The following is a 22,128-nucleotide window of genomic DNA, read 5'->3' on the forward strand; positions in this document are numbered from 1 at the left end:
TTGACCCCATTATTATGTAATGCTCTTCTATTTCCCTGATAATTTTCCGACGTTATAGTCAGCTTTTTCTGATATTAATATAGCCAGTCCTGCTTCTATTTGCTTCCTATATTTTGTTCCATCTATTTACTTTCAGTTAATATGTATTTCCATTTTTGTTAATTAACGGATAAAATGAGATATATGTACTATGTACGCCATCAGGTTTGAATAATAATGTGCATTGTGGAGTGGCTAAATCCAGCTAATTAACATGGGTGTTACCTCACATAGTTATCATTTTTGTGCTGAGAACATTTTCTATCCACTTTTTAGCATTTTTTAAAAATAGACACATTATGTCCCTCTGCACGTAGGCTGGAGTACAGTGGTTCTATCATAGCTCACTGGAGTGTCAACCTCCTGATCTCAAGCAGTCCTCCTGTCTCGGCCTTCCAAGTAGCTGGGACTGCTACTGCAAGGTAAGGGTCACCATAGTGATGAGTACAGGGCCCTGTACAGACAGAGCTTGGGATAACTCTCAAGACCGCATGGGCAAGTGGGAATTTATAACCAAAGAGCAGGCTGGGAGGTCTGTGAATGGAAAATTACCAAGGAGAAACCTCAAACGGTAGGGGGATTCTGACTAAACCAGCCTAACAGGATTTTTGCTGAAGACAGGCCAGGGTGATCTATCATCACTTGGGGGATGGTACAGGATTAGGAAGCTGGTCAGATATTGAGGGTTATCAGATATCAAAGGTGAGGAGGTTCTTGTAAAGCTGGATTTCACAAACCATAGAAGGTTCAGGTACGTGACTGAAGTTTGATCAAGCAAAGGATCCCTGTCAGTGCACAGAAAACTAAGTTTTTATAAAATGCTCCGTCTGCCCCAAATGTATGTACCCTTTTCATGGAACACAAAGCACATTTAGCATGACTTCTAGATTCATGTACTTGTATTTTGAATGACCTGATATATCTTTTCTCTTTACAATTCTCAAGCTCAGCATATATAAGTGGAGCTAGAAGGCAAGATGTCTTGAACATACTCTTCCACCAGAATCTCCTCTACAAATTTTCCTGCCCCTTTCACCAGTGGCTGAAGCTACTTTCTCTTATGTAAGTAGGAATGCTGCATCACCTCCGGCCTCTTCCTCCTTTACCTTCCACTTGCATGCACATTCTGTCTGGTCAATGACCTCCTGTTAGCAAAACTTTTTTACTGAATCAGAAATGTGTTGTGTTGCTCAAGCCATTTTCATTTTAATTACAATCTAACTGCATAATTTAATTATTTCCCCATTTTTTGGTTACAGTGTTTGCGTTTCTCCAGTGGTTCTACTTCATTCTAGTATATCCCTCTGGAAAGGGCAGTGGTTTCCTCACTTAAGTGTGCATTAGTATCACCTGGGGGCTTGTTAAACACAGCGTGCAAGCTCCATTCTGGGTTTCTAATTCTCAGGGTTTGATTTGTGGCATAAGAATTTGCATTTCTAACAAGTGCCAAGATTGGTCTGAGGAACACACTTTGAGAGAAGTGGGATTGAGGTTCACTAACCTGGGTTAGAGAAAATCAGAGAAGTGTGCCAAATCTGAGGAGGGAGCAGAGTTGAAGCCCAGTTTCAACATGTGAATGAGTGCTTCATATACTCAAACTCCCTCAAGGGCTGAGGAGTAAGGGAGAATGGGGGAGATAGAGGCATAAACTCAATCCCAGACCTGTGGATTTAGAATCCACATGCTAATAATATTTCCAGTGTTTTGTATGTTTATTATACTTTGAGAATGACTGGACCAAATTGCCTCCAAAATCTAAGTCCCAGCAGCAAAGCTCCGCTCAGAGAGCATTTGGATGGCTAATGGTTTGTGCCTGTGTTTTAAGTCAGCTATTGTTTAAGGTTTGTTTTGGAGAGTTACCCAGGTGTAGCACCCTTCCAAGTAGATAAGGATTGAAAGACTATGTCCTATAGGTGTATGATCTTTTCCACGCACTTCAGCACATTTTACTAAAGGGTCAGTGACAGTCCATGATTTGTCTGGTGTAAAATATGAATTATGGAAGTGGCATATATCCAAGGACAGCTACAATATTCCCGTTGGTCAAGGCTCACGTTCAATAAAGGATCAGATCTGACCCAGAATCAACAGAACTGAAACTGCAAATTCAGCTTTGTGAAGGCTTCAGATGTAGCCATGGTTAAAGAAGATTGACATTAAGCAGGTGAGCAGAGTTTGCTTGAGGCTTACCCAGGGAATTCATGAGGATGCAGGTGCACGGTTTTATGGCCTGAAAAGCACAGCTTTTGAAGAGCTGTCGTCCCTCTCGGAAGCTGTTCCTACAGAGTAGCCATGGAATTGTGTTTGTCTGCCTTCAAGAAAAATCTTCCTTCTGTTAATATAAAGAAAGCCCAACTTATTTCCCAGGTAAGAGAGTGGAAGCAACTGTGATACAGAATCCTAAGGCATGGGGGTTAGTTGTAATCCAGGCAACATGTAGAGTCAGGTTCCCCAAGTCATGCTGTGGTTGAAGGGCTCCACCCTAAGAAAGCGAGCCACCCAGGACTTGGTAAATGACCTTATGTAACCGAGGCACAGGACCGGGTTCTTGCTTTGGATTTGCCAGTCAGATAACCAGTGCAGACAGGGAAGAGAGCATAGTCCTTGAGGCCAACTCACTTGGCCTACTGAAACATGCCCTTTTGAGCAGAGCTTAGTATTGTTGGGGATTGCCTGCAGTAGACGATGTGTGTGTTACCAGTGTTAGCTGAGTACTTATTCTGTATCACCCACTGTTCTCTTGCTTTCTATTTCCGCCTGTTATATAGTAGCAACGATAAATATGCCATACAGGCCAGGCGCAGTGGCTCATGCCTGTAATCCCAGCACTTTGGGAGGTTGAGCCAGGTGGATCATCTGAGGTCAGGAATTTGAGACCAGCCTGGCCAACGTGGTGAAACCTGTCTCTACTAAAAAAAAAAAAAAAAAAAAAAAAAAAAAAAGTACAAAAATTAGATGGGCCCAATGGCAGGCTTCTGTCATCTCAGCTACTTGGGAGGCTAAAGCAGGAAATCTCTTGAACCTAGGAGGCCGAGGTTGCAGTGAGCCAAGATCGCACCATTGTACTCCAGCCTGGGTGATAAAAGTGAAACTCCGTCTCAGAAAAAAAAAGAAAAAAAAAAAGCCATACAATAAGACTAAGAGCCTTGTACAGCCTCACACAGGAAACTCGCAGAGCAGGGGTATTAACTCAGGCATTCACAATCTAGATCCTCTACACATTTCACTGACATGAAAGCCAGAAATTTCAGGTGTACTGCCTTGAGCCCAGAACTATTTTTTCTCAAACTTTATTTCTTGTGAGCTATAGATAGGGAAAAAAATGGTATAAAATACAGTACTGCTTTGCAAATATGTAATCTCATACCCAAGTCAAGAAAGAAGTGATCCTGGGCTCCTTCTTTCCTAGGTATCCCTCCCCAGTCTTGACCTTTTCTTCTGACTGAGATGAATCCTCCATGCTGCTCTTTGTAATTTTATTCCTTGTGATTACATATTTAAGCTACAGGAAAACAGCGTAATGTAGTTTTGCTTATTCTTAACTGTATGTATTATTTTGTCCTTTCCACTTGATACTGCATTTTCTGGATTTATCCATGTTGTGTGTAATTCCAGCTTCTTAATTTTCGTTGTCTGATAGTGTTCTCTTGTTATATATAATATATACAGCATGTATCTATCTCACTATATATGTATACAGAGTGTGTGTGCGTATCATTATAGGTAGGTATACATAAATATCATTATCCTGTTTCCTCATCTATCCCACAGTAGGTAGATTTTTTTTTTTTAAATCTCTGTTGCCTAAGCTGAATGGAATGCAGCGATGCAATCGTGGCTCACTGCAACCTCCGCCTTCTGGGGTGAAGTGATTTTCCTGCCTCAGCCTCCCAGGTAGCTCGGACTACAGATGCCCACCACCACACCTAGCTAATTTTTGTATTTTTAGTAGAGACAGGGTTTTACCGTGTTGTCCAGGCTAGTCTCAAACTCCTGACCTCATGTGATCTGCCCGCCTCAGCCTCCCAAGGTGCCAGGATTACAGATGTGAGCAGATCCTATCTGTACCTGATGATTGTTTGGGTCGTATCTAGTCTGTAGGTATCACCAACACAGCAGTAATCACTGAAGTACATGTGTCCTGGGTACGCATCTCTCAAGGATCTGTAACTGCAAGTGGAATTGATGGATCTTCAGTTCAGATGTTGCTCATGGCAGCGTTAATTTTAACAGCCACTTTGGTAAACTATGCTATTACCTGCAAAACCATGTGTACCTTACACACGCACCAGCCATTCTGTGTTGTGTAGGCCATGGAAAATTACATGCACAGTTGATGAAAAGACATGTATTTAAATGTGTATAGCGGCGTTATTTGTAATAGCCAAAAAACTGGAAATAATGCAGAGTGGGTAAGTAAATGGTGGTATATGAATTCAGTGGAATTCAACAATAAATAATAAAAAAATTGTGACTTGTATCTACATGTGAAAACCTTGATGAATTTTATAAACATAAAGTTAAGCAAAATAATCGAGACAAAAAATATACTTGTCTGAGTCCATCTCTGTAACATTCAGAAGTAGTCAGTGTGAAAAGTCAGGATAGTGGTAAACTGAAAAGGAGAGAAGCTGTTTTTGGAAGGGTTCACTTGGGTCTTCTCAGTTGCTGGAGTTCACTGTGATAAATTTAGAATTTGTTTGTTTTTACTGCTTGTAATATATATATATATATATATATATATTACAATCTATGTTTTATATATATATATATATATATATATATATATATATAGAGAGAGAGAGAGAGAGAGAGAGAGAGAGAGTGTGTTTGTTTGTTTGAGACAATCTCTCTCTCTGTCACCCAGGCTGGATGCCTGGCTAACTTTTGTATTTTAGTAGACACAGGGTTTCACCATGTTGCCCTGGCTGATCTCAAACTCCTGAGCTTGGGAGTCTTTCCTCCTGTACAGGAGGGAAGACCTTTCCTCCACTCTCTGAGAATTCTGTAATTGAGTCCATGAAAGAAATTGACAGTAGTCAGATTAATGGAAGAAGAGGTATACAAATTGGGTATGGGCAGAGGGATATCACATGAAAGAAAAGTGAATCATCTTAGAACCCAGTGAGATCCAGAAGCTTATGCCCCCTCTGCTTAGGACAGAGGGTATAGGTGATTATGTAACTTAGGGGAGAGTAAACAGTTTTGGGGAAAGATAAACAGACTGTCAGAATAACAGGTAACAGTCCATGACAAAGTCTGTGTGTGTGTCGAGGTCCACTCTCCTCTCCTGTGATAGGAGCCAGTCTTCCCTGGTTGTTGAGTTTCCTGGGGAGGGGATTCATGATAATTAAATTCCTTTTGGATAATCTGTCTTTAGATAAGGAAACTCAGAGAAAACCTCTGCCGGTATGAGCTGTACCCCAAGTACCCTCAGTTCAAAGTAATTCACATTCCAAAGCATATTGTGGGGTGGAGATCCTCCTACCTCAGTCTCTCAAGTAACTGGAACCACAGGCATACACCATCATGGCCGGCTAATTTTTTTTATTTTTTGCAGTGACAGAGTCTCACCAGGGGTTGCCTAGGCTGGTCCCCAATTCCTGGCCTCAAGTGATGCTCCTACCTCTGTCTCCCAAACAGCTGAGATTACAGGCATGAGTCACCATGCCCAGGCTAGAGGTGGCATTTCCTGAACTACTTCAGCCCTATTGGGAAATGTGCAGGTAGGAAGAAAAAAAGAGTACCCCTGTCCACAACCGGGTCTTGTTGAGCTTGTGCTTGGCAGAATAGAGCCTTACACCCAGCCGTATGAAAACTGGGACGTGACGATTGTTGATAAATGTCTGCACGTCTGGTAGAAGCTTCAGCCTCTGAGCTGTGATGATTTTTCCATCTACCTAATTCTAAATTCTGTTAGTTTCAACTCTCTGTTGGACTATGAACACAGTAAGCACACAAATCATTTTTATCTGTTGACTTAAGTGGAATTGTATACGAAGGCTTTACTGAAGTTTTCAGGGTTGAGTTGGGAAAAGTTAAATTTTAACCTCTTTTAAGAAAAATATCTATGCCTCCAAATCCATGGTATATGTGCAGCTTATTACTTTATGAAGGGCCCCTGGGAGAAAGGACATTTCCAGTGTTTTATGTCAATCATAGTAAAATAAACTATATGCTTTTTGTAATTCTTCGATTCTCAAAAGTAGGATTATGGCCAGGCATGGTGGCTCACGCTTGTACAGCACTTTGGTAGGCTGAGATGGGAAGATCGCTTAAGGCCAGGAGTTCGAGACCAGCCTGGGTAACATAGCAAGACCCCATCTCTACAAAAAGAAAAATGTATGATTGCTTCCCTCCACCACCCCGCAACACTTCCCTGGCCCCACACCCCAGTTCCTCTGCTCTCATTTCTGGTGTATCTTACTCTATAAAGTTTTCAAAACTGCCTTTCCAGAGTCCTTCTTTTCTTTTTATGAATTTATTGTTGTTGTTGTTGTTTTTGATTAAAAGACAGGGTCTCATTCTGTTGCCCAGGCTGGGGTGCAGTTGTGTGATCACTACAGCCTCAACCTAATCTCCAAGCGATCCTCCCATCTCAGCCTCCCCAGTAGCTGGGACCATAGGTGCATACCACCATGCCCAGCTAATTTTTTAATCTTTTTGTAGAGACAGGGTCTTAACTATGTTGACCATTCTAGTTTCAAACTCCTGGCATCAACCAGTCCTTCTGTCTTGGCCTCCCAGAGTGCTAAGATTACAGGGATGAGCCACTGTGTCGGGCCCCTAATTCTTTAGCCACTTTAGATTCTATTGTGAGGATATTTTAATAACTTTCCCATTTTCCAACTTTTATTATGCTAATGAATATTTAGATGATTCCTTTTAAAATTATATTTATAAATTTGTATATATTTGAATAATAGTTACATAGTTAAAAAATCAAAATATACAAAAGGCATACAGTGAGAAGTCTTTCCACTCCTAATGACAATACACCCCCTTTTGCCTGGCAAAGATGCACACGTAAATTATCGTCCTGACGTGATTATGAATAACCCTACTTTCTCTTAGAAATGTGCTAGTTTGGATGATAAATTATACAGACATTCTGCTTATGTCCCTACTTCTTCTTCCCCATGCTGTTACATTCCCTCCAATTCAGAGGCAAATGTGGTATTATTGCCTGTGTCTCTTCCAGAGGAATTTTATTTATATTTTGTAAGTACATACATGGATTCTGGTTTTTTGTACTTTTAAACAAATACATCGATCCATGCTATTTTAATTTAAATTTTTACTTTGAAACAACCTTAAATTTACAGAAGTTAAAAGAATATTAATGGCCAGGTGTGCTGGCTCACGGGTATAATCCCAGCACTGTGGGAGACTGAGATGGGCAGATCACTTGAGGCCCGGAGTTCCAGACTAGCCCGGGCAGCATAATGAGATCTCCTCTCTACAAAAAAAAAAAAAAAAAAAAAATGTAAAAATTAGTTGGGTGTGGTGTTGCATGCCTATAGTCCCAGCTACTCAGGAGGCTGAGGCAGGAGGATCACTTGAGTCCAGGAATTTCAAGGCTACAGTGAACCATGATCACACCACTACACTCCAGCCTGGATGATAGAGTGAGAACTTCTTGGTTAAAAGAATAAAAAAATAAAAATTAAAAAAAAAAAACTACCCTTTACCCAGATTCACAAATATTAATATTTTGTCATATTATTTAGTTTATCCATTTTTCTCTTTCCCTCTCTCTTTCATTTCTCCTTCTCGTCCTTCTCTTTTCTTTTTTTTTTTTTTTTTTTTGAGAGCAGGTTCTTGGTTTGTTGTCATCCAGGCTAGGGTACAGTACCACAATCATAGCTCTCTGCAACTTCAAACTTCTGGGTTCAAAGGAAGCTCCTGCCTGGGTCTCCAGAGTAGCTGGGACTACAGGCATATACCACTGTACCTGGCTAATTTTTATAGTTTTTTATAGAGACAGGATCTCGCCATGTTGCCCAGGCTGGTCTCAAATTCCTGGGCTCAAATGATCCTCCGACCTTGGCGTCCCAAAGTGTTTGGGTTACAAGTGTTAGCCGCCACTCCTGGCCTCCTTTACCTCTTTTGCTTCTCTGTCTGATTCCCCGATGTATAAACTTTTTAATTTTTTTTTTTTTTTTACTTTTGAGCACTTTGAGAGAAGGTTGCAGACATCATGTCCCTAATGCATTTCCTGAGAACCGGGATATATGTTTGGATAACCATAGTAAAGATATTAATCCAGGAAATGTAACATTTGTACAATTATTTTGTCTAATCTACAGGCCATAACCCAATTTGTTCATTTGTCCCAATAATGTTATTTACAGCTTTTTCATGTTAAATATCTCGTTTAGTACTATGTATCTTATAAGTCTGCCGTAATGTTTATTATCTTTTCTCTGGAATGGTTCCTCTGCCTGCCTTTGCTTTCATGTGTCTGTGACCTTTGAAGCATGCATGCTAGATATGTTACAGAATGCTCTCAGCTTGAGTCCACCTGAAGTGTTGTTAAGACTGAATTCTTCTACTGAATGCTGTTTTTGTTGGCACACACAGTTTTTACTGTTGTGTCACCAAAATGATGTTTTGTGGCTAAACCATTCTTTAAACATTTAATCGTCAAGGAAATGTAAATCAAAACCGCAATGAGATATCATCTCATCCCAGTTAGAATTGCTATTATCACACCAGACATGGTGGCTCACGCCTGTAATCCCAGCACTTTGTGGACTGAGGCGGGTGGATCATGAGGTCAGGAGTTCGAGACCATCCTGGTCAACATGGTGAAACCCCGTCTCTACTAAAAATACAAAAAACTAGCTGGGCATGGTGGCGCGTGCCTGTAATCCCAGCTACTCAGGAGTCTGAGGCAGGAGAATTGCCTGAACCCAGGAGGCGGAGGTTGCAGTGAGCTGAGATCGCGCCATTGTACTCCAGCCTGGGTAACATGAGTGAAACTCCGTCTCAAAAAAATAATAATAATAACTGGGCATGGTGGCAGGTGCCTGTAATCCCAGCTACTTGGGAAACTGAGGCAGGAGAATCACTTGAACCTGGGAGGTGGAGGTTGCAGTGAGCTGAAATTGCGCCATTGCACTCCAGCCCTGGCGACTGTGTGAGACTCCATCTCAAAAAAACATAAAAATAAATGCTGGTGAATGAGGATGAGAGGGAACTCTCCTACATTTTTGGTGGGAATGTAAATTAGTCATTATGGAAAACAATGTGCAGAATCCTCAAAAAACTGCAAATGGAACTACCCTAAACCAGCAATTCCACTGCTGAATATTTATCCAAAGTTACACGAATCAGTGTACTGAAGAGATAGCTGCACTCTTGTGTTCAGCATTATTCACAATAGCCAAGATACAGAATCCACCGAAGTGTTCATCAACAGATAAACAGATTAAAAGAATGTGGTGCATATACACAATGGAATACTATTTAGCCATAAAAAAGAATGAAATTCTGTCATTCACAGCATCTTGGATGGAACTGGAGGACATTATATTAAGTGAAATAAGCCAGGCACAGAAAGACAAATAGCCTAAAAAGTTGACCTCATACAAGTAGAGAGTAGAATTGTGATTAATAATCACAATTATAAATAGTGGTCAGTATCAAAAAAATATTGTCATCCTACAGTGCTGCAGAACATTATAACTTATATTTCCTATCTAGCTGTAATTTTCCCTTTTATTATTCTTTTTTTGAGACAGGGTCTCACCTGTCACCCAGACTGAAGTGCATGACATGATCACAGCTCAATGCAGCTCAGGCAATCCTCCTGCCTCAGCTTCTGGAGTAGCTACAGGAACATACCATCATGCCTAGCTATTTTTAAAAAATTTTCTATAAAGATGGGGTATTGCCATGTTGTCCAAGCAAGTCTCAAACTCCTGGCCTAAAACAGTCCTCCCACCCTGGTCTCCCAAAGTGCTAGGATTACAGGTGTGAGCCATTACACCTGACTCCAATTTTTAGATACCCCAGAACACATTCTAAGCTCATCTCGTAACTCTCCTGTCCCCACTATTGAATCAGCTTTTTTTCCGAGGAATCCTGATGTTTGTTCTGGAAAAAGGTACTTAGAAACCAAGGTCTTGGTGCTACTGGTATGTTATTGCTTTTAGGCCCTTTCATATTTACAGGATATAAAGATATAGCTGTATTTGTATAACTATGTATTGTGTATATATGTATATATTTGTGTATAGTAATGTATGTGTGTGTGTATATATATATATCTTCATGTATTTATAGTGATATTTTTCATTCCAATCTATGCTGTAGGGTTTTTCCTTGCCTTCCCTATTTGCAGAGCTTCCTTCCACATTGAGAACTTTCTCTCCAATGAGTGTCACCCCATTTCTGTCTCATCTCTTTCCCTACTCTCCCCCTTGCCTCCTATGGTCCCCTTTCCTCCCCCCAGTTGCCAGTCAAGAGGAGCATCATGCACACATCATAGATTTAACTTTAAGCTTTTAAAATTTTTTGAGAAATGTAAGCAGGCTTCTGAAGTGAAAGTGGCTAGGTCTAGGAAAATGGGGAATACTTGTGGGTACCTGGGAAGCTCAGGGAAGCTGCAGGCACTCTGTCAGTTGGGTGTCCTCCCGTGAGGGTGGCAGAATGTCTCCCTGAGTTCTGGATGACAGAAACAGCCCAGGGCCCTGGACTGACACCCAACCAACCCCCTATCAGGCTGCCACACCACTTCCTAAAACGGCACAAACACATTTTCTTCTAATTGGAGTCCAACAGATTTTACTTTCCTGTTCAATGGTGGACAGCATGGGCGTAGGGTCCATGTGATAATTTTTCTGTCAGCATCAGTTTCTGCAAGAGCAAAAATTACATATTTTTCAAATAAAAGCAGATAAGGCAGTAACAGGTTTGCTCCAAGAATCGTCCTGAACATATGTACATCTATTACATATTCATAAAAAAAATTCTCTAGATAAAAATATAAAACTTACACCACAGTCCAAAAAATTTTTTTAAAAAAAGGCAACTCTGACAGGATTCATCTTTCATAGTGATTAGGTCTGTGAGTAAATGTTAAATATATGATTTATTGTTTTTTTTTTTTAATTTCAATGATGAGATGGAGAAATATATTTTACATGAAGGGTAAAAAATATTTTATGCTTAGTTATTTTTTATTTTGCCTATGTCCTTAGTTTAAATTCTCAGAATATAGATTATTGTCTTCATACATCTGTCTAGGTTCACCTGTGCCTTATTAGAACTCAGTTTTGCTGGGTGTGCTGGGCACATCTGTAATCCCAGCACTTTGGGAAGCTAAAGAGGGAGGATCGTTTGAGCACAGGAATTTGAGACCAGCCTGGAAACATGGTGAAACCCTGTCTCTACAAAAGAAATTATCCGGGCATGATGGTGCATGCCTATAGTCCCAGCTACTCAAGAGGCTGAGGTGGTGAGCCCTAGCAGGTGCAGTGAGCCAGGATCACACCACTGCACTCCAACCTGAGCGACAGAGTGAGACCCTGTCTCAAAAAACAAAACACCGAGCTTTTTTTTTTTTTTTTTTTTTTGAGACAGAATTTCGCTCTTGTTACCCAGGCTGGAGTGCAATGGCCCTATCTTGGCTCACCGCAACCTCCGCCTCCTGGGTTCAGGCAATTCTCCTGCCTCAGCCTCCTGAGTAGCTGGGACTACAGGCACGTGCCACCATGCCCAGCTAATTTTTGTATTTTTAGTAGAGACGGGGTTTCACCATGTTGACCAGGATGGTCTCGATCTCTTGACCTCGTGATCCACCTGTCTCGGCCTCCCAAAGTGCTGGGATTACAGGCGTGAGCACGGCGCCCGGCCAACACCGAGCTTTAATACATTCTATAAAACTTTTTCTAGGTCAGAGTACATTTAACAAATTCTATAAAACTTTTTTCTATTTGAGAGTGCAACAAGCTAACTTTTTAAAAAGTCACATTCTTTGATTACTAGGAACTTTGCAATTTGTTTTGCTTCTTGTGATTGTTATTTTTGCCTAGCACAACATTTCCCTCCTTGGCTCCTGTCTATATTAGTAATGCTGCCAGGATATACTGAATGATTTTATTTCAGTTTTTTTCTACCTTAATTATGTTAAAGAAAAAATCTGGATATTAGTTATAGTGGTAAGGACACATTTCAATCACTAATAACTATTGTAATAGTGAAGAGCTGGGCCGGGTGCGGTGGCTCAAGCCTGTAATCCCAGCACTGTGGGAGGCCGAGACGGGTGGATCACGAGGTCAAGAGATCGAGACCATCCTGGTCAACATGGTGAAACCCCGTCTCTACTAAAAATACAAAAATTAGCTGGGCATGGTGGCGTGTGCCTGTAATCCCAGCTACTCGGGAGGCTGAGGCAGGAGAATTGCTTGAACCCAGGAGGCGGAGGTTGCGGTGAGCCAAGATCGCGCCATTGCACTCCAGCCTGGGTAACAAGAGCGAAACTCTGTCTCCAAAAAAAAAAAAAAATAGTGAAGAGAGTCCAGCATGAACTGAATTCAACTTTGGTGTATACAGAGGTGACTGGGTGTTTTAAAAGAAGAATGAAGCTGGGAGTATACTGGACACTGGAATGAAGCTACTGGAGAGGCCGAGGCAAGAGGATTGAGTCGGGGATTTGAGACCAACCTGGGCAATACAATAAGACCTAGGCTGGGCGGGATGGCTCACGCCTGTAATCCTGCACTTTGGGAGGTAGAGACAGGTGAATGGCTTGAGTTCTGGAGTGTGAAAACAGCCTGGGCAACATCATGAAACACTATCTCTACAAAAACTAGCAGAGAATGGTGGCACATGGCTGTAGTCCCAGCTACTTAGCGGACTGAGGTGGGATGATCCCTTGAACTGAGGAGGCAGAGGTTGCAGTGAGCCAAGATCTTACCACTTCACTGTAGCCTGGGCGACAGAGAGAGACCCCGTCTTTTAAAAAAAAAAAAGGCGGGGGCTTTGGCTGGCTCACCCACAAAGGGAAACTGAGGGAATAGGAGGGGGTTGAGTTGGGGGGTGGGGTATGCTCAGTTGAGTCACGGAAGTAAAAATTTACCATGTAAAACCCATCTGGGATTGCTAACTGGTGCTTTTCGAAGTTAGGCTCTGACCCTCCCACGGTTGCCAGGAGACAGAGGCCCTACCTTCTGGTGTTGGCTGGAACAAACAGTGTATTCATTGGGGAGCCTTCACTTTTTTCAGGCAGGCTATTTAAGGGTGATAGGGTCAACCAGGGGATGTGGCTTTGAGCTGCTGGAATCTATGTTGGTATTTTATTCAAATCTTTATAGGCCAAGGTTAAGACCTAAGTGGTTTCTTTGTTTTTTTGAGATGGAGTTTCATTCTTGTTGCACAGGCTGAAGTGCAATGGTATGATCTCAGCTAACTGCAGCCTCCACCTTCTGGGTTCAAATGATTCTCCTGCCTCAGCCTCCCAAATAGCTGAGATTACAGGTGCTCGCCACAACACCTGGGCAATTTTTGTATTTTTAGTAGAAACGGGGTTTCACCATGTTGGACAGGCTGGTTTTGAACTCCTTGACCTCAGGTGATCCACCCACCTCAGTCTTTCAAAGTGCTGGGATATAGGCACGAGCCACTGTGCCCAGCCTAAGACCTATTTGAGAAGGCAGCTCAGAGAAACCTGGCTAGAGTTTGGTCAAGAAGACTATCTCTGTCAATTATAATGTGTCTTCCACCAATAAGAGTCATTGAGTCTGTAATTTTTTTTTTTTTTTTGAGACAGTTTTACTCTTGTTGCTCAGGCTGGAGTGCAGTGACACAACCTCAGCTCACTGCACACTCGGCATCTCAGGTTCAAACGATTCTCCTGCCTCAGCCTCCAATGTAGCTGGGATTACAGGCATGTGCCACCACACCCAGCTAATTTTGTATTTTTAGTAGAGATGGGGTTTCACAATGTTGATTAGACTGGCCTCAAACTCCTGGCCTCAGGTGATCCACCCGCCACAGCCTCCCAAAGTGCTGGGATTGCAGGCGTGAGCCACTATGCCTGGCCAAGTCTGTAATCTTGATTGAAAGTTGAGTTTTGGCTGGGCATGGAGCTCATGCCTGTAATCTCAGAGCTTTGGGAGACAGGCAGGAGGATTACTTGGGTCCAGGAGTTTGAGACCAGCCTGGGCAACGTAGGGAGACCTCTTCTCTACAAAAAATAAAATTAGCTGGGCTTGGAGATGTGTGCTTGTAGTCCGAGCTACTTGACAGAATGAAGTGTGAGGATCACTTGAGCTGGGAGGTTGAGGCTGCACTTAGCCAAGATCCATGCCACTGTGCTCTTGCCTAGGCAGAATGAGACCCTGTCTCAAAAAAGAAAAGGAAAAAAGAAAGTTTACTTTTTGCCAGTCCCTTTGCCAGCTGTTTGGAAAACATCTGTGGCTCTGGAGGGCAGGTAGTAAAAAAAAAAAAAAAAAAAAAAAAGGGCAAACAATCAGATAGGCCTGATATCTACAAGAGTGTAATGAGAGCTCAGTCTGTTGTGTGTAGGAGTCCAGAGGAGAATGGCTAGGAGGGGATTCTTAGGGAAGGTAGGAGGAATTGATGGCCTTTCACAGACAAGGGACCTGAACACATCAAAGGAATTGCCGCAAGGGCAGAAGTCCTGACTTACACAGATGTAGGGGGAAACAGAGAAGGAGACAAGGGATGGGGTCCACCAGGTGGTAAGGCTCATTGAGTAGAGGGTACGTGGCATTCATCAAAGGATTTTTATAGAGGCAGTCTTCTGGTAAGATGTGGGGAAGTCCACAGACTAATTGGGAAAACCAAAAGAATGGAATCGTGGAGACAAATGTGGGACTGACTGAGTCTGTGTTAATTTATACCAGGGTCAGCCAAGTGCAACTTGTGGCTAAATTTGGACTGCTATGCATGTGTACATGGTTTGTGAGCTAACAAAGTTTTTTTATGTTTTTAAATACTTGAGCCAGGCATGGTGGCTCACATCTGTAATCCCAGCAATTTGGGAGGCTGAGGCTAGCGCTTCACTTGAGGTCAGGAGTTCGAGACCAGCCTGGCCAACATGGTGAAACCCTGTCTTTATTAAAAATATGGAATTTAGCCAGGCATGGTGGTGCACATTTGTAATCCCAGCTACTCAGGAAGCTGGGGCAGGAGGATTGCTTGAACCTGGGAAGCGGAGGTTGCAGTGAGCCAAGATTATGGCATTACACTCCAGCCTGGGCAACAGAGTGAGACTCTATCTCAAAAAATCAAATAAAATAAATAAATAAATAATTGAAAAAAGCAAAAGAATACTATTTAATAAAAATTACCTAAGATTCAAATTTCAGAGTCCATAAGTGAAGTTTTATTGGAATATACTCATGTCCACTTGTTTACACATTGTCTGTGGCTGCTTTCACACTACAGAGGTTGAACAGTTGTAAGCGATCGCCCTCAGAGCCTAAAATATTTACTGTCTGGCTTTCCTTTCTACCAAAGAAGGTTGCTGATCCCTGGCTGATTCACTGATTGATTGATTGTTATTTGAAACGGTGTCTCACTCTGTCATCCAGGATATAATGCATTGGCATCATCTCGGCTCACTGCAACCTCTACCTCCCAGGCTCTACCAATCCCACCTCAGCCTCCTGAGTAGCTGGAACCACAGGCACATGACACCACTCCCAGCTAAGTTTTTGTATTTTGGTAGAGACGGGGTTTCACCATGTTTCCCAGGCTAGTCTCGAACTCCTGAGCTCAAGTGATCTGCCTGCCTCAGCCTCTCAAAGTGCTGGGATTACAGGCATGAGCCACCATGCCTGGCTGACCTCTGATTTATATGGCCAGGTGGCGGCAGATACTCAGTTGCTTGTGCATAGGTTGTAGGGAGATTGTAAGTTAGTAAGTTAAGAGGGCTTTCATCATAGAGGTTTCAGTCTAGTAGAAGTTAAATTTTTGTGCCGGGTGCAGTGGCTCATGCCTGTAATCCCAGCACTTTGGGAGGCCAAGGTGAGCAGATTGCCTGAGCTGAGGAGTTCGAGACCAGCCTGGGCAACATGGTGAAACCCTGTCTCTACTAAAACACAAAAAATTAGCCGGGCGGGGCGGCATGCGCCTGTAATCTCAGCCACTCAGGAAGCTGAGGCAGGAGAATTGCTTGAACTGGGGAGGTGGAGGTTGCAGTGAGCTGAGATCTCGCCACTGCACTCCAGCCTGGGTAACAAAGCGAGACTTCATCTCCAAGAAAGAAAAGAAGTTCGAATTTTGTTTAATATGTGAGATCATTTGAAACCTAGCTGTAAGTACTGATATAGGGATGGTGCTTAGCTTTCTGAAGGACCCAAGCTGAGAACAGAAGGATGGAAAAAGAGATTCTAAACTGGGAGGCAAGAGGCCGAGCTAAGATTTGGATGTGACAGGACCATGAGTGGATAGGGAATGTTTTGTTTCTCTCTTTTTTTTTTTTTTTTTCCTGAGATGAAGTCTTGCTCTGTCGCCAGGCTGGAATGCAGTGGCGAAATCTCAGCTCACTGCAACCTCTGCCTCCTGGGTTCAAGTGATTCTTCCACCTCAGCCTCCCGGGTAGCTGGGACCACAGGCGCGTGCCACCATGCCTGGCTAATTTTTGTATTTTTAGTAGAGACGGGGTTTCACTATGTTGGCCAGAATGGTCTCAATCTCTTGATCACGTGATCGCCCCCTGCGGCCTCCCAGAGTGCTGGGATTACATGTTTGTTTCTTGAGTGAGAAGTGGGAAGCATTCTGGGGAGGAAGGAAGAGAGAGGAGACTACGGTGTTTCCAAGGGTCCCTGCCCACACCAAGAAGTCTGGACTGGAAGTCATTTGCTTCAACTAGGCCATCTCAAACATGTGTGATCTGTTTGGAACAAATACAATCAAGGTAAGTTTTAAACAGGAGAGTTTTCAGATCAGTGGAGTCTGAAAAGTTGCCTTAAAATAAAGTTGAGTGTAAGAGAGTCCTTCCTGCTTTCGGTAAAAGTGGACTGTGGGTGCTCACTCTTTGGGGCCAGACAGAGAAGAATTAAAAATTTTTGTGCCTGGTGCGGTGGCTCACACCTGTAATCCTAGCACTTTGGGAGGCTGAGGTGGGTAGATCACAAGGTCAGGAGTTCAAGACCTGACTGGCCAGCACAGTGAAACCCCATTTCTACTAAAAATACAAAAGCTAGCCCATTAAGTCAGGCAGAGTGGCGTGCATGTAGTCCCAGCTACTCGAGAGGCTGAGGCAGGAGAATCACTTGAACCCAGGAGGCGGAGGTTGCAGTGAGCTGAGATCATGCCACTGCACTCCAGTCTAGGCAACAGAGCGAGACCTTGTCTCAAAAAAAGGAAAAAAAAAAAAGAACACAAATAGACAGTAGTGTGATGTGGCAATATAGATACACAAAATATCACCATTGGATATATATATATATATATATATATATATATATATATTGTTTGTTTGTTTTTTTGAGACAGGATCTTGCTCTGTCACCCTGGCTGGAGTGCAATGGCACCATCTTGGCTTACTGCAACCTCCGCCTCCCAGGTTTAAGGGATTCTCCGTCCTCAGCCTCCTGAGTAGGTGAGATTACAGGTGTACACCACACTCCTGGCTAATTTCTGTATTTTCAGTAGAGACAGGGTTTCACCATGTTTACCAGGCTGGTCTCAAACTTCTGACCTCAAATGATCCACCAGCCTCAGCCTCCCAAAGTGCTGGGATTACAGGCGTGAGCCATTGCACCTGGCTTGGCCCATTTAAAAATCATCTTTTTTTAGAATGTTGATTCTAGGAGTCTTTTTTTTTTTTGAAGACATGCTGTTACGTTGCCCCAGATGGAGTGCAGTGGCACAATCTTGACTCACTGCAACCTCCACCTTCCAGGTTCAAGCGAGTCTCTTGCTTCAGCCTCACAAATAGATGGGATTACAGACATGCACCACCACACCCAGCTAATTTTTGTATTTTCAGTAGAGACAGGTTTTCACCATGTTGGCAAGGCTAGTCTCGAACTCTTGGCCCTCTGTGATCCACTCACCTCGGCCTCTCAAAATGCGATACTTACAGGTATGAGCCACTGCGCCTGGCCCAGGAGTCTTATATCTAATTGGACTATTAACCTCTTATCGAATATATGATTTACAAATATTTTCTCCTATTCTGTGTGTTGCCTTTTCATTCTGTTGATTGTATCCTCTGATGCACAGAAGGTTTTGATTGTGACATGCTCCAGTTTATCTATTTTTGTGTTTCCTTAGCTTTTGGTGTTGTAGTCAAGAAATCATTGCCAAATCCAGTGTTATGAAGCTTTTTTCTGACAGTTTTATAGTTTTAGGTCTTATATTTAGGTCTTTGATCCATTTCAAGTTCACTTTCGTATATGATATAGGGAACAGGTCCAACTTCATTCTTTTACATGTAGATATCCAGTTTTCCCAGTACCATGTGTTAAAAAGTCTATCCTCTCCCCACTGAAGGTCTTGGCACACTTGTTGAAAATCATTTGACCATATGGGGAGTTTATTTCTGGGCTCTCTATTCTATTCCAGTTGTCTAATGTTTTGCATTCTTTTTAAAAAATATTTTTAGTCTTTACATTTTAGAATCGGCATTTCTAATGTGACTTGTAGGACTAAATGCAGTGAGGAAGATTGTTAATCATCCTATTCTGGCTAAGAGTTCTGACAACTTTGATGCTGTAGGCGAAGTATCTAAGGCAGGTGTCATCACATTTTCCCTCTAAAGGAACTGTGTGTGTGTGTGTAAAAGAGGGTGAGATTTATTTTAAATTTATTTTAAGAAACTGGCTTACATGATGGTAGTCTTGCAAGTCGAAAATCTACAGAGTAGGCTGGCAGTCTGGAGACCCAGGGAAGAGTTGCATTGTTAAGTCTGAAATTAGTCTGAAGGCAGAATTCCCTCTCTTCCTCAGAATATCTTAATCTGTTTTCTTTTCTTTTCTTTTTCCTTTTTTTTTTTTTTTTTTTTTTGAGGTAGAGTCTCTCTCTATTGCCCTGGCTAGAGTGCAATAGTATGATCTCGGCTCACTGCAACCTCTGCCTCCCAAGTTCAGGCAACTCTCCTGCCTTAGCCTCCTGAGTAGCTGGGAACACAGATCCATCCCACCATGCCCAGCTAACTTTGTTAATTTTAGTAGAGACAGGGTTTCACCATGTTGGCCAGGCTGATCTCGAACTCCTAACCTCAGATGATCCATCCACCTAAGCTTCCCAAAGTGCTGGAATTACAGGCATGAGCCACCATGCCTGGCCTTAATCTGTTTTCTCTTAAGGCTTTCAACAGATTGGATGAGGTCCACCCACATTTTGGAGGGTATTCTGCTTTACTCAAAGTTTACTGACATAAATGTTAATGTCATCCAAAAAATACCTTCATGGCAATATTCAGGCTGGTGTTTGGCCATATATCTGGGACCAGCCAGGTAGACATAGAAAATTTAACATCACAAGTTCACCTATTGACAGCATGGATCCCATAAGCATCTCCTGGAACCATACTTAGTCTCCAAATAAAGATATTAACAAGATCATACTCCTGCCTAAAAGGATACACCACCTCGTATACAACTAAAAACACACCATGATTTTAGTGCAAACAAGAGGATGCAAAGTCTGTGGGTGATAGTCACTTTTTCCCTTCCTATCCTGCAACGTAAAAACTATAACATGAAGTTAATAATACTGAAATAGTATAATAGAAAGTCAATAAATCTTATATGTTACGTGGTAAGGGGATAAGAGAGGAAAGAAAACAATGATATTTTATATACACACATGCACATGCACAAACCTATTCATAAAAGATGAAATACTGGCCAGCCACAGTGGCTCATGCCTATAATCCCAGCAGTTTAGGAGGCCAAGGTGGGTGGATCACCTGAGGTCAGGAGTTCAAGACCAGCCTGGCCAACATGGTGAAACCCTGTCTTTACTAAAAATACAAAAAATTAGCGAGGAATGGTGGCACATTCCTGTAATCCCAGCTACTCAGGAGGCGGAGGCAGGAGAACAGCTTGAACCTGGGAGGTGGAGGTTGCAGTAAGCCGAGGTCGTGCCATTGCACTCCAGCTTGGGCAATGAGCAAACCTCCATCTCAAAAAAAAAAAAAAAAAAAAAAAGATGAAATAAGACAATTAGAGTTCTGATTTCTGTAACTGGTCAGGTGGTTACAGCTCATACTTACAATTACCTTTGTCTACTACTCATTATGTATTCCCATGGCCCTCAGCCACCACCACTTGTGATTATTTACCTGGTGGGGTGACCCAAACCTTCATTTCTGAAGGATCTAGGCCAATCAGAGTCCTGGCTGAATTGGGTTGTTGAGTTTTCCATGGGGTTTAGTCACAGAGTTTGGGGATCCTAAAATACCCTAAGGGATCCTTTGTACTTGATGCATATTCTTCCTTACTTCATTTATGAAGTAGAAGTTCAGCTTCCCCTTGGTAATCAAGATGAGTAGCACCAGCCAGCATAACAGTTTCCTTCTTTGTTGATTCAAAAGCATGAGGAGCCTAAAAGGTTTAGATAGCAGTCTTGTCTTTTCTTTTTTTTGAGACAGTCTTGATCCCGGCTCACTGCAATCTCTTCTGCCTGGGTTCAAGCGATTCTCTTGACTCGGCCTCCCCAGTAGCAGGGATTACAGGTGCCTGCCACCACACCCAGCTAATTTTTGTATTTTTAGTAGAGACAGGGTTTTACCATCTTGGCCAGGCTGGTCTTGAACTCCTGACCTCATGATCCACCTGCATTGTCCTCCCAAAATGCTGGGATTACAAACATGAGCCATCACACCTGGCCTAGATGGCAGTTTTAACTTCCGGTTCAGTCCGATCACTGCTGTTATCTACTGATGGAAGTGTTCCTGCTGTTGGAAGTAAGACCTCCAGACCAAAAGAGTATGAGGTCATGAGGACAGGAAAGGCAAAGTTTACCAGTTGGTCAACTAGGAATAATTGTGGAGGGCTGCCACTCCCATTTCTTTTTCTTTTTCTTTTTTTTGAGATGGAGTTTCTCTCTTGTTGCCCAGGCTGGAGTGCAATGGCGCAATCTCGGCTCACCGCAACCTCTGCCTCCCGGGTTCAAGCGATTCTCCTACCTCAGCCTCCCAAGTAGCTGGGATTACAGGCATGCACCATCATGCCTGGCTAATTTTTGTATTTTTCATAGAGATGGGGTTTCTCCCTGTTGGTCAGGCTGGTCTCGAACTCCTGACCTCAGGTGATGCACTCATCTTGGCCCCCCAAAGTGCTGGGATTACAGGCATGAGCCACTACACCTGTCCTGCCACTCCCATTTCTATCTTTTGGTTTCTAGACTTGTCAACCCTGATGATGGGAGAAACAGCAATATATTGGATACTGACTCAGACAATATAAAGCCTCCTTAAAAGCCTTATCCCAGCCCTGTAAGGTATTACCAAATAGCTGGTACTGTAACTGAATCTTCAAAAGGCATTTCCACCATTCTATCAAATAATCTGCCTTAGAATGGCGGGAAACACGGTAAGACAGCCAAATTCTATGAGCATGGGCCCATTGCTACATTTCCTTTGCTTTGAAGTGAGTTCCTTGGTCAGAAGCAATGTTGCTTGGAATACTATAAGAGAGGAGAAGGCATTTTGTGTTTTTACAGAGGGAAGTTTTGACAGAAGCATTGCATGTAGAGAAAGCAAGTCTGTATCCAAAGTAAAAGTCTGTTCTAGAAAGGAAGTCTGTATCCAAAGGAACGGTCTGTTCCATGATGGAAGGGATTCAGTGTAATCAACCTGCTACCAGGTAGCTTTCTGATCCCTCTGGGGAATGATACTGTTAGTGGAGACTCAGTGTTAGTCTCTGCTGAGGGTAGATTGGGTACTCAGTGGTGGGCATAGCTAGGTTGGCCTTGGTGAGTGGGAGTTCATGTGGCCAAGCCCATGCTTAAACTTCCTCCCTGCCATCATGGCCACCTTGTTCATAATCCTATTGGGCAACGGCAGGAAAATGAGCCTGACTGGTGTATACAAAACAGGTCATCCTAACCACTTGTTATAAAAATCCTCCTCTGCTGAGTTTACCCTTTGGTGGGCAT

General features: G+C 42.7%; 1 protein-coding gene across 1 annotated transcript in view; it reads left to right on the forward strand.

The window, feature by feature from the left end:
- The window catches only part of SNRPN (small nuclear ribonucleoprotein polypeptide N), a 60,396-nt gene that overhangs the window by 6,902 nt on the left and 31,366 nt on the right, over positions 1–22,128 (forward strand). Inside the window, exon 2 of the mRNA XM_032260039.1 lies at positions 990–1,101. The gene's annotated coding sequence lies outside the window, so the exon portion shown is untranslated. The remainder of the gene's footprint in view (positions 1–989; positions 1,102–22,128) is intronic.

The sequence above is a fragment of the Sapajus apella genome, unplaced genomic scaffold, assembly GCF_009761245.1.
Source record: "Sapajus apella isolate SASKATOON/1434 unplaced genomic scaffold, GSC_monkey_1.0 scaffold113, whole genome shotgun sequence".
Classification (NCBI taxonomy): Eukaryota; Metazoa; Chordata; class Mammalia; order Primates; family Cebidae; genus Sapajus; species Sapajus apella.